Source organism: Zeugodacus cucurbitae, chromosome X (assembly GCF_028554725.1).
Source record: "Zeugodacus cucurbitae isolate PBARC_wt_2022May chromosome X, idZeuCucr1.2, whole genome shotgun sequence".
Lineage (NCBI taxonomy): Eukaryota > Metazoa > Arthropoda > Insecta > Diptera > Tephritidae > Zeugodacus > Zeugodacus cucurbitae.
The window spans coordinates 1,042,389-1,053,607 of record NC_071672.1 but is presented as its reverse complement, the minus strand read 5'-3'; the positions used below and the strand labels follow the sequence as shown (position 1 = coordinate 1,053,607).

The 11,219-nt window shown below is 42.4% G+C and overlaps 1 non-coding gene across 1 annotated transcript; it reads left to right on the top strand.

Moving 5' to 3' along the window:
* The first annotated feature begins 5,033 nt into the window (after window positions 1–5,033).
* Window positions 5,034–5,212, top strand: LOC128923174 (5.8S ribosomal RNA). The gene has a single exon (XR_008472209.1). It is a non-coding gene; the product is annotated as a 5.8S ribosomal RNA (ribosomal RNA).
* Window positions 5,213–11,219: the final 6,007 nt, after the last annotated feature.

Here is an 11,219-nt window from a genome sequence, read left to right as displayed (position 1 = left end):
AGAGGTCCTTCCCAATCATGACGGAGCTTTTGGTGTTGCTCAACGTCAATTTACACAGCCGTATTAGTTTTGCGGGGATACCAAATTCAGACATCGCGGCGTAAAGGCAACTCCTTTTCGTGATGTCGAAAGCAGCTTTAAAATCGACAAAAAGGTGGTGTGTGTCGATCATCTTTTCTCGGGTCTTTTCCAAGATTTGGCGCATGGTGAATATCTGGTCAGTTGTCGATTTTCCAGGTCTAAAGCCACACTGATAAGGTCCAATCAGTTTGTTGACGGTGGGCTTTAGTCTTTCACACAATACGCTCGATAGAACCTTGTATGCGATATTTAGGAGGCTGATCCCACGGTAATTGGCGCAGATTGTGGGATCTCCCTTTTTATGGATTGGGCAGAGCACACTGAGATTCCAATCGTCAGGCATGCTTTCTTCCGACCATATTCTGCAAAGAAGCTGATGCATGCACCTTATCAGTTCTTCGCCGCCGTATTTGAATAGTTCTGCCGGTAATCTATTGGCCCCCGCTGCTTTGTTGTTCTTCAAGCGGGTAATTGCTATTCGAATTTCTTCATGGTCGGGTAATGGAACATCTGTTCCATCGTCATCGATTGGGGGATCGGGTTCGCCATCTCCTGGTGTTGTACTCTCACTGCCATTCAGCAGGTCGGAGAAGTGTTCCCTCCATAATCCCAATATGCCCTGGACATCGGTTACCAGATAACCACCTTGGTCTCTACATGAGGATGCTCCGGTCTTGAAACCTTCGTTAAGTCGCTTCATTTTTTCATAAAATTTTCGAGCATTCCCTCTGTCTGCCAGCTTCTCAAGCTCTTCGTACTCACGCATTTCGGCCTCTTTCTTTTTTTGTCTGCAAATGCGTCTCGCTTCCCTCTTCAGCTCTCGGTATCTATCCCATCCCGCACGTGTTGTGGTCGTTTGCAATGTTGCGAGGTAGGCAGTCTGTTTTCTCTCCGCTGCGAGACGGCACTCCTCATCGTACCAGCTTGTTTTTTGTCGTTGCCGAAAACCAATTGTTTCGGCTGCAGCGGTACGCAGTGAGTTTGAGATGCCGTTCCACAGTTCCCTTATACCGAGATGCTGATGAGTGCTCTCAGAGAGCAGGAGTGCAAGTCGAGTAGAGTATTTCGTGGCTGTCTGTTGCGATTGCAGCAGATTCGACGTCGAACCTTCCTTGTGTTTGTTGACGGGCATTCTTTGCTGCACAGAGGCGGGTGCGTATCTTCGCTGCGACCAGATAATGGTCCGAGTCTATATTTGGTCCTCGGAGCGTACGCACGTCTAAAACACAGGAGACATGTCTTCCGTCTATCACAACGTGATCGATTTGGTTCCGCGTGTTTCGATCAGGAGACAGCCAAGTAGCTTGATGTATTTTCTTATGCTGGAATCTGGTACTACAGACGACCATATTTCGGGCCCCAGCGAAGTCGATCAGCCTCAGGCCGTTTGGCGATGTTTCGTCATGGAGGCTGAATTTTCCGACTGTTGTGCCAAAGACACCTTCTTTACCCACCCTGGCGTTAAAATCACCAAGCACGACTTTTACATCGTGGCGGGGGCAGCGCTCATAGGTGCGTTCTAGGCGCTCATAGAAAGCATCTTTGGTCACATCGTCCTTCTCTTCCGTTGGGGCGTGGGCGCAAATCAGCGATATATTGAAGAACCTCGCTTTGATGCGGATTGTGGCTAGACGTTCATCCACCGGGGTGAATGCCAGGACTCTGCGACGGAGTCTCTCTCCCACCACAAATCCAACACCAAATTTGCGCTCCTTTATATGGCCGCTGTAGTAGATGTCACAAGGGCCCACCTTCTTCCGTCCTTGTCCCGTCCATCGCACTTCTTGGATGGCGGTGATGTCAGCCTTAAGTCGTATGAGGCAGAGGCACCTTCCCAATTAAGGGTCCGGACATTCCAGGTGCATGCCCTTATATCATTATCCTTAAAACGTTTGCAGGGGTCGTCATCAAAAGGGGGGTGTCTCATCCGAGGCTTTCGTAGATTTTTCATTGGGGGGTGTTTTTATGTGGTGGGTCCCAAACCCTACGCACAACTGCATAAGCGGGCTTCGCCTTCTCACTTTAGCTCGCCTTCAAACGGATGTCTGTTGGCTACCCAGAGGATACTTGGTCTAAAACCGGAAGTCGTGAGCTGCTTGAACCATGTGGAGAAGAATCGTTTCTGGCCACTCCCAAGTGAGTGACAATCAAAAACTTTCCTCACTTGCGTGAACTTCTACACATGACCCCTCTATATGTATAGAGAACGAAAATTCTTTGTCACGATAAGATACAATCTCAAAGTCCGAATAAGACCGCAATAAATAATACAATAATATGAAATTAAATGAAATGAAGTGAATTTTTTAATTCAATCGTAGTATAAGAAATTTCATAATTATTTATTGTCGCGATTTCGTTCTTCTTTGCATTTTGTATATGTCGTGTACTTAATTTTCAAATATTGAAAATATCATTATAAAAATTTATATAGTATAAAAAATATTATATAAATGAATAAAAAATATTATTTATATGCTTGTCTCAAAGATTAAGCCATGCATGTCTAAGAACAAACAAATTAAAAGTGAAACCGCAAAAGGCTCATTATATCAGTTATGGTTCCATAGATCGTTAACAGTTACTTGGATAACTGTGGTAATTCTAGAGCTAATACATGCAAAATAAACACGGACCTTTTGGAACGTGTGCTTTTATTAGGCTAAAACCAAGCGATCGTAAGATCGTTATATTGGTTGAACTCTAGATAACTTGCAGATGGTATGGTCACGTACCGACGACAGATCTTTCAAATGTCTGCCCTATCAACTTTTGATGGTAGTATCTAGGACTACCATGGTTGCAACGGGTAACGGGGAATCAGGGTTCGATTCCGGAGAGGGAGCCTGAGAAACGGCTACCACATCTAAGGAAGGCAGCAGGCGCGTAAATTACCCACTCCCAGTTCGGGGAAGTAGTGACGAAAAATAACAATACAGGACTCATATCCGAGGCCCTGTAATTGGAATGAGTACACTTTAAATCCTTTAACAAGGACCTATTGGAGGGCAAGTCTGGTGAAAGCAGCCGCGGTAATTCCAGCTCCAATAGCGTATATTAAAGTTGTTGCGGTTAAAACGTTCGTAGTTGAATTTCTGCTTCATACGTGTAGTACAGCTATAATTGTGGTATGTACATTACCTTATGTATGCAAGCGTATTACCGGTGGAGTTCTTATATGTAATTAATACAATGTATTTTTATATATTCCTCCTATTTAAACCTGCTTCAGTGCTCTTCATCGAGTGTTGTTGTGGGCCGGTACAATTACTTTGAACAAATTAGAGAGCTTAAAGCAGGCTCCAAATGACTGAATATTTTGTGCATGGAATAATGAAATAAGACCTTTGTTCTACTTTCATTGGTTTTTAGATCAAGAGGTAATGATTAATAGAAGCAGTTTGGGGGCATTAGTATTACGACGCGAGAGGTGAAATTCTTGGACCGTCGTAAGACTAACTTAAGCGAAAGCATTTGCCAAAGATATTTTCATTAATCATTCATTAATTAACGAAAGTTAGAGGTTCGAAGGCGATCAGATACCGCCCTAGTTCTAACCATAAACGATGCCAGCTAGCAATTGGGTGTAGCTACTACTATGGCTCTCTCAGTCGCTTCCCGGGAATCAAAGCTTTTGGGCTCCGGGGGAAGTATGGTTGCGAAGCTGAAACTTAAAGGAATTGACGGAAGGCACCACCAGGAGTGGAGCCTGCGGCTTAATTGGACTCAACACGGGAAAACTTACCAGGTCCGAACATAAGCGTGGAAGACAGATTTTTAGCTCTTTCTCGAATCTATTGGTGGTGGTGCATGGCCGTTCTTAGTTCGTGGAGTGATTTGTCTGGTTAATTCCGATAACGAACGAGACTCAAATATATTAAATAGATGCTTTCAGGATTATGGTGTTGAAGCTTATATAGCCTTCATTCAAGAGTTCATCTTGAATGTGCAAGTGTTTGAATGTGTTTATATAAGTGGAGCCGTACCTGTTGGTTTGTCCCATTATAAGGACACTAGCTTCTTAAATGGACAAATTGCGTCTAGCAGTAACGAGATTGAGCAATAACAGGTCTGTGATGCCCTTAGATGTCCTGGGCTGCACGCGCGCTACAATGAAAGTATCAACGTGTATTTCCTAGACCGAGAGGTCCGGGTAAACCGCTGAACCACTTTCATGCTTGGGATTGTGAACTGAAACTGTTCACATGAACTTGGAATTCCCAGTAAGTGTGAGTCATTAACTCGCATTGATTACGTCCCTGCCCTTTGTACACACCGCCCGTCGCTACTACCGATTGAATTATTTAGTGAGGTCTCCGGACGTGATCACTGTGACGCCTTGTGTTTCACGGTTGTTTCGCAAAAGTTGAAAGAACTTGATTATTTAGAGGAAGTAAAAGTCGTAACAAGGTTTCCGTAGGTGAACCTGCGGAAGGATCATTATTGTGTTCCTATCCGTAAATATTATAAAAAAACAAACAAACAAAAAAAGAATAAAAAGAAAAATTATTTTCTTTTTTTTTCTTTTCATTCATTTATTTGAATGTTTTTCTTTTTTTTCTTTTTTTTTTACTCCTTGTATTGTAGTATAATGAAAATTATATCGCATACATTGTATTTGAATGCAACAAACCTTTAAACATATATAGTTGTACTTATTATTTATGAAAATAATATAAATGATAAGTTAATTTGTTCTCATTAACGTGTGTAATTCCTTAAAAATTTATAGAAATTAAATAAAATGTAATAAAAAAGGAATTACTGTTAAGGAATTACTGTGTTGGACTAAGACATGCGCAACTTGTAAATGTTTGGGTTGAAAATTACAATTTATTGAAAGATGTTTTAAAATAATTTATATAATATACGAAAACGAAATGTAATATAATTGTTATTCTTTCAATAAATTAAAAACTCATGACGTTAAATTAAAATAAACAAAAAATTATCACTCTAAGCGGTGGATCACTCGGCTCATGGGTCGATGAAGAACGCAGCTAACTGTGCGTCATGGTGTGAACTGCAGGACACATGAACATCGACATTTTGAACGCATATTGCAGTCCATGCTGTTATGTACTTTAATTAATTTTAAAGTGCTGCTTGGACTACATATCGTTGAGGGTTGTAAGACTATGCTAAATTAGTTGCTTATTCTTTTAGTCAATTAAAAGAATTTAAGCACATGGTATATTACTGGATTGTATTTTTCAATCCATAATATTAATAGCATAAAAAGAAATATAGAAAATATATTCTTGAACACCTCATATTTGAACGAAATTTTATAATAAATAAGAATCTTAGTATTCCCAAAAACAATAAAATTTCAATATTATTTCAAATAATATATAAATTTAGAGGAACGTCTAGCATAAAATATTATTTTATTCTAGGATTGCCTTAAATGTAAAAAAGCAAGAAAATAATATTGTTGTTATAATTAAGTAGTACGCGGGATGAAAAGATCGAATATTTATTATTAAGAAAATTATTGGTGTTAAGAAATAATTATGTATGTTTCCTTAAAATAGCAAAAAGCTAAAATATAAAATAAATATAAATATTTTTATACAACCTCAACTCATATGGGTCTACCCCCTGAATTTAAGCATATTAATGAGGGGAGGAGGATGGAGTCATATGTAGAAGTTCACGTAAGTGAGGAAAGTTTCTGACTGTCATTCACTTGGGAGTGGCCAGGAACGATTCTTTTACATGTGGCTCAAGCAGCTCACGACTTCCGGTCTTAGACCAAGTATCCTCTGGGTAGCCAACAGACATCAGTTTGGAGGCGAGCTAAAGTGAGAAGGCGAAACCCGCCTATGCGGTTGTGCGTAGGGTTTGGGACCCACCACATAAAAACACCCCGCAATGAAAAAGAAAAAACAGCCTAGGATGAGAGACCCCAATTTTGATGACGACCACTGCAAACGTTTAAAGGACTACGAAATAAGGGCATGCACCTGGAATGTCCGGACCCTTAATTGGGAAGGTGCCTCTGCCCAGCTGGTTGATGTCCTCGTAAGAGTAAAGGCTGACATCACCGCAATCCAAGAAATGCGATGGACGGGACAAGGACGGAAGAAGGTGGGTCCTTGTGACATCTACTACAGCGGCCATATAAAGGAGCGCAAATTCGGTGTGGGATTCGTGGTGGGAAAGAGACTCCGTCGTCGAGTCCTGGCATTCACTCCGGTGGATGAGCGTCTAGCCACAATCCGCATAAAAGCGAGGTTCTTCAACATATCGCTGATTTGCGCCCACGCCCCAACGGAAGAGAAGGACGATGTGACCAAAGATGCTTTCTATGAGCGCCTAGAACGCACCTATGAGCGCTGCCCCCGCCACGATGTCAAAATCGTGCTTGGCGATTTTAACGCCAGGGTGGGTAAAGAAGGTGTCTTTGGCACAACAGTCGGAAAATTCAGCCTCCATGACGAAACATCACCAAACGGTCTGAGGCTGATCGACTTCGCCGGGGCCCGAAATATGGTCGTCTGTAGTACTAGAGTCCAGCATAAGAAAATACATCAAGCTACTTGGCTGTCCCCGGATCGAATCACTCGCAACCAGATCGATCATGTTGTGATAGATGAACGACATGTCTCCAGTGTTTTTGATGTGCGTACGCTTCGTGGTCCCACCACTATCTTGTAGCAGCTAAGATACGCACCCGCCTCTGTGTAGAAAAGCGTACACGTCAACAAACACAAGGAAGGTTCGACATCGAGAAGCTGCAATCACAACCGACAGCCGAACGATTTTCTACTCGACTTGCACTCCTGCTCTCTGAGAGCACTCATCAGCATCTCGGTATAAGGGAGCTGTGGGACGGCATATCAAACTCCTTACGTACAGCTGCAACCGAAACCATTGGTTTTCGGAAAAGTCAAAAAAACAGCTGGTATGATGAGGATTGTCGTCTCGCAGTGGAGAGAAAACAGACTGCCTACCTCGCAATGTTGCGATCGACCGCAACACGAGCGGGATGGGAAAGATACCGAGAGATGAAGAGGGAAGCGAGACGCATTTGCAGACAAAAAAAGAAAGAGGCCGAAATGCGTGAGTATGAAGAGCTTGACAAGGTGGCCGACAGGGGTAATGCTCGAAAATTTTACGAAAAGATCCGGCGACTAACTGAAGGTTTCAAGACCGGAGCACACTCCTGTAGGACCCCCAGAGGTGATCTAGTTATTGATGACCAGAGTATACTGAGTTTGTGGAGGGAACACTTCTCCAGCCTGCTGAATGGCTGTGAAAGTACAACACCAGGAGATGGCGAACCCGATTCCCCAATCGACGACGATGGAGCAGATGTTCCATTGCCCGACCGTGAAGAAATTCGAATAGCAATTACCCGCTTGAAGAACAATAAGGCGGCGGGTGCCGATGGATTACCGGCCGAGCTATTCAAATACGGCGGCGAAGAGCTGATAAGGTGCTTGCATCAGCTTCTTTGCAGAATATGGTCGGAAGAAAGCATGCCTGACGATTGGAATCTCAGTGTACTCTGCCCAATACACAAAAAGGGAGACCCCACAATTTGCGCCAATTACCGTGGGATAAGCCTCCTCAACATCGCGTATAAGGTTCTGTCGAGCGTATTGTGTGAAAGACTAAAGCCCACCGTCAACAAACTGATTGGACCTTATCAGTGTGACTTTAGACCTGGAAAATCAACAACGGACCAGATATTCACCATGCGCCAAATTTTGGAGAAGACCCGTGAAAATAGGATCGACACACACCATCTCTTTGTCGACTTTAAAGCTGCTTTCCACAGCACGAAAAGGAGATGCCTTTATGCCGCGATGTCTGAATTTGGTATCCCCGCAAAACTAATACGGCTGTGTAAGCTGACGTTGAGCAACACCAAAAGCTCCGTCAGGATCGGGAAGGACCTCTCCGAGCCGTTCGATACCAGACGAGGTTTCAGACAAGGTGACTCACTCTCGTGTGATTTCTTTAACCTGATGCTGGAGAAAATAATACGAGCTGCAGAGCTAAACAGAGAAGGTACAATCTTCTATAAGAGTGTACAGCTACTGGCGTACGCCGATGATATCGATATCATTGGAAACAACACCCGCGCCGTTAGTTCTGCTTTCTCCAGACTGGATAAGGAAGCGAAGCGTATGGGTCTGGTGGTGAACGAGGACAAGACGAAATATCTCCTGTCGTCAAACAAACAGTCAGCGCATTCGCGTCTTGGCTCCCACGTCACTGTTGATAGTCATAACTTTGAAGTTGTAGATAATTTCGTCTACCTGGGAACCAGCATTAACAGCAATAACAATGTCAGCCTGGAAATCCAACGCAGAATCACTCTTGCCAACAGGTGCTACTATGGACTAAGTAGGCAATTGAAAAGTAAAGTCCTCTCTCGACGAACAAAAACCAAACTCTACAAGTCTCTCATCATTCCCGTCCTACTTTACGGTGCAGAAGCGTGGACGATGTCAACATCCGATGAGACGGCACTAGGAGTTTTCGAGAGAAAGGTTTTGCGGAATATTTATGGTCCCTTAAGAATTGGCAACGGCGAATACCGCAGACGATGGAACGATGAGCTGTATGTGTTATTCGACGACATAGACATAGTCCAGCGAATAAAAAAACAGCGGCTACGCTGGCTAGGACATGTTGTTCGAATGGATGAAGGTGCTCCAGCTCTGAAAGTATTCGATACAGTACCGGCTGGTGGAAGCAGAGGAAGAGGGAGACCTCCACTCCGATGGAAGGACCAGGTGGAGAGGGACCTGGCTTCGCTTGGAATAACCAATTGGCGCCAAACTGCCAGAAGGAGAGATGCGTGGTGCGCTGTTTTGGACTCGGCTATAACCGCGTAAGCGGTGTCTACGCCAGTCAAGAAGAAGAAGAATGAGGGGAGGAAAAGAAACTAACAAGGATTTTCTTAGTAGCGGCGAGCGAAAAGAAAATAGTTCAGCACTAAGTCACTTTGTCTATATGGCAAATGTGAGATGCAGGTTAAGCCCGATGAACCTGAATATCCATTATGAAAAATTCATCATTATAACTCTGATATTTATAATATTATAGTAATAGTGTGCATTTTTTTCATATAAGGACATTGTAATCTATTAACATAATAAAATATTTATCAAAAGATCATTGGTGTAAAGTTTATTCAAATTAATTTGCTTTTAGCTTATTAACATAGAATAAATACTGATGATTTGATAAAGTGTTGATAGATTTTACATATATAATGCTTAAATTCTTTTGAATTTTACAATAATATTATTATCATTGATTTTAATATTAATTGTATGCATTTATATGATTAACAATGCGAAAGATTCAGGATACCTTCGGGACCCGTCTTGAAACACGGACCAAGGAGTCTAACATATGTGCAAGACATTGGGTTATATTAAACCTAATGGCGAAATTAACTTAACTTTTATATAATGGGATTAATTTTTAGTGAAATATTTCACTATTAATTCAATCCCGGGGCGTTCCATATCGTTATGTATAATGATAATTAATTATTATTTATACATCTAACTGGAGCGTACCTTGATCATATACGCTGTGACCCGAAAGATGGTGAACTATACTTGATCAGGTTGAAGTCAGGGGAAACCCTGATGGAAGACCGAAACAGTTCTGACGTGCAAATCGATTGTCAGAATTGAGTATAAGGGCGAAAGACCAATCGAACCATCTAGTAGCTGGATCCCTCCGAAGTTTCCCTCAGGATAGCTGGTGCATTTAAATATTATGTAAAATAATCTTATCTGGTAAAGCGAATGATTAGAGGCCTTGGGGTCGAAACGACCTTAACCTATTCTCAAACTTTAAATGGGTAAGAACCTCACCTTTCTTGATATGAAGGTTGAGGTTATGATATAATGTGCCCAGTGGGCCACTTTTGGTAAGCAGAACTGGCGCTGTGGGATGAACCAAACGTAATGTTACGGTGCCCAAATTAACAACTCATGCAGATACCATGAAAGGCGTTGGTTGCTTAAAACAGCAGGACGGTGGACATGGAAGTCGTAATCCGCTAAGGAGTGTGTAACAACTCACCTGCCGAAGCAACTAGCCCTTAAAATGGATGGCGCTTAAGTTGTATACCTATACATTACCGCTAAAGTACATGATTTATAATACAATTTCGGTTGGATTATAAATTTTGAAACTTTAGTGAGTAGGAGGGTACAATGGTGTGCTTAGAAGTGTTTGGCGTAAGCCTGCATGGAGCCGCCATTGGTACAGATCTTGGTGGTAGTAGCAAATAATCGAATGAGACCTTGGAGGACTGAAGTGGAGAAGGGTTTCGTGTGAACAGTGGTTGATCACGAGTTAGTCGGTCCTAAGTTCAAGGCGAAAGCCGAAAATTTTCAAGTTTTAATGAATTGTTGAGAATATATTATTATGTTTTCTTCATAGTAATTAAACACTTGAATAATTTTGAACGAAAGGGAATACGGTTCCAATTCCTTAACCTGTTGAGTATAACTTTGTTATTAAAAATGGGCCTTGTGCTCATCCTGGCAACAGGAACGACCATAAAGAAGCCGTCGAGAGGTATCGGAAGAGTTTTCTTTTCTGTTTTATAGTCGTATTACCATGGAAGTCTTTCGAAGAGAGATATGGTAGATGGACTAGAAGAGCATGACATTTACTGTTGTGTCGATATTTTCTCCTCGGACCTTGAAAATTTATGGTGGGGTTACGCAAACTTCGCAACAGGCCGTACCAATATCCGCAGCTGGTCTCCAAGGTGAAGAGTCTCTAGTCGATAGAATAATGTAGGTAAGGGAAGTCGGCAAATTAGATCCGTAACTTCGGGATAAGGATTGGCTCTGAAGATTGAGATAGTCGGGCTTGATTGGGAAGCAATACCATGGTTTATGTACTCGTTCTGGGTAAATAGAGAATTTCGGTTCTTGTTCCCCGGATAGTAGTTACGTAGCCAATTGTGGAACTTTCTTGTTAAAATTTTATAAGAATTATATCGCAAGATAGCCCCTCGGCGAGTATCGTGGTGGTTGTGGTTCAATACCCAAATGCGGGGAGAGTGATTTTGGTCACTCAATGTGGAGTTGCATTGCAACCGGGTGCCGGACCCAAAGTACGGCAGAGGTTTTAGATAGGCCTCG